Raw genomic sequence first — 2,242 nt, 5'->3', positions numbered from 1 at the left:
GAACCGGTTTGAACCGGTTTGAAACAGTTTGAACCGGTTTGAACCAGTTTAAACCAGTTTAAACCAGTTTAAACCAGTTTGAACCGGTTTGAACCGGTTTGAAACAGTTTGAACTGGTTTGAACCAGTTTGAACCGGTTTGAACCAGTTTCCAGTGGAAGGAATTTCCACTGGAAACTGGTTCCAATAATCGACCATCCAAACAATTTGGACATCAAAAAACCCAAACGTGTGACAGAAAACAGATTTAAATGTTTTATTTCTCCGGTCCCGGTCAGACGCTCCATGGTTGGTGTTTAAATAGTCCAGTTTGGACAGAAGGCCGTCCACATGCCGCCTGATGGGTTACAGGCGGCAACCAGAGCAACCGACAGTAACTCAGAACCGACCTCATGGTGAGGAGGTCGGGTTTACCTGCTCTGATGTCACATCCTGCTTCACCCTGACCCCGGTGTGACCCCAGTGTGACCCTGACGGCTCCACTGTCATCCACTGGGCATGCTCTGTGTCTGCTGACCCACTGTCAGACGCTCTGGTAACCGCCTGATGACCCAGGTGGCGCCCCCTGGTGTTCAGGCTGCATGTGGAGCAGGTGTATCACCTGTACTGGTTAAACTGGTTTTCCACAGGATTCCAGCTCCGCCTCTTTTCTCTCCGGTAAAACGGGTCAAGAAACCCGGAAAGGTTAAACCAGGGATCGTTTTATTTGATTTTACTTTTTTCTACGTGACGCTGGGACTCTCCCAGAAGGGAAGTTTTGTTTTCCTGATTTTTCCGGATTGTGGCTGAGATTCAGGAAACAAAAACATTGAATTTCCAACCAGTTTCTCCCAGAAAACCTTTTTTTTTTTTTTACTTTTTGATACAGCCTCAAATTGTTTATTAAAATGATCTGAATTGATGATTAGTCTTCTGTGATTTGTTGAAGTTTTAGCTTAGTTCACTCCTGGGTCACGTTTGGATTATTTTGGCGTCTCCGATGCGGCGCAGAGACCCGGAAGTCGCTTCCATCCTTCGCCTGAGTTGGAGCAGGAAGTGACCCAATGCAATAATAGCGCGCGGCGCGGTGGCGCGGCGCTCCATGCAGCCTCACGCGTGTGACTCATACTGTCATGATGTTGGTTTTCGCAGGATGCCAAGGCTTTTTTTGCTTATCCAGTGTGCATTGTAATAATAAAACCAACTGGTACCTTAATCAAACCAACGCCTGGCTCGTCTTTGTTGCTTCTCGCCTCATGCCTGCTGGTTCTGTTGGGAGTAGCCTGGTTCTGGTTCTCCCTCCCCGTCTGATGTCCATTTCCTCGGACGGCTTCATGCCGTCTGGGACGGACAAGCTGCTGTCCAACTTGTCCAAACTTCCCTTCCTGGTTAAAGGTTTTGCTTCGAAGACTCGGTCCAGTCAAATCACACTCTCCACCGACTGAATCCAAACGCTTTGCTCTGATGTTGACCATTGATTAGACGTAAACAGCTGAGCGATGATTCATGACGGAGTTTAATTTGGAGGAGGGCGAAGCGAAGATGAATGAGTTCCTGCAGGAGGGACGGAGCTCAGGGATGATGGAGATTAATGGAGGATTGATCCCGGCCCGATTGAGGCGCCTCTGCTGTCGGACTAAATCAGCCGCATGGATGTTGAGTCCATCAGCTGCTGATCCAGTTAAACCTGGAGATCAGACTGAGTTTAATCTGTTCTCACAGAGAAAATGGCTCCCAGGACCAGGAGTTTAAATGAACTCTGACTGCGCCACCGATTCAGGTCGAATGAAGAGACACAAATATAAACTAAACTAAGATCCAGATAGTTTTAACAAACATCTGGAACAGATTATTGGAATGTCTCTACGATTCAAAGCTTTTTAAGGTAAAATTTAATTGCATTTCGTGATATTAACGGATCAGAATTAAAAACCAAACGCCAACAGCTTTAATCTAAATCCGGACTGAACTGGACCTGACATGACGCCACCTGTCCGTCATCCAGTGCGTTGGTGAGCAGCTGACCAATCAGCGCTGCGTTTCTCCGGAAGTACACGCCCCTTATCCGGAGGACCGGAACCTCCAGCGCTGCAGCCAGAACTCAAGGACGGACGACAAAGATTCAATTTTGACACTAACAGCTGTACTTTCTGTGATAATGACATTGAAACAACAGATCATCTCTTTTTCTTCTGTGTGCACACTGGGACATTTTGGGGAAACTTTCAGGACTGGATCTCATCAAAACTTTTCCTAAATCATCC

Source organism: Poecilia reticulata, linkage group LG5 (assembly GCF_000633615.1).
Source record: "Poecilia reticulata strain Guanapo linkage group LG5, Guppy_female_1.0+MT, whole genome shotgun sequence".
Lineage (NCBI taxonomy): Eukaryota > Metazoa > Chordata > Actinopteri > Cyprinodontiformes > Poeciliidae > Poecilia > Poecilia reticulata.
Note: the sequence above shows the minus strand (reverse complement) of the source record.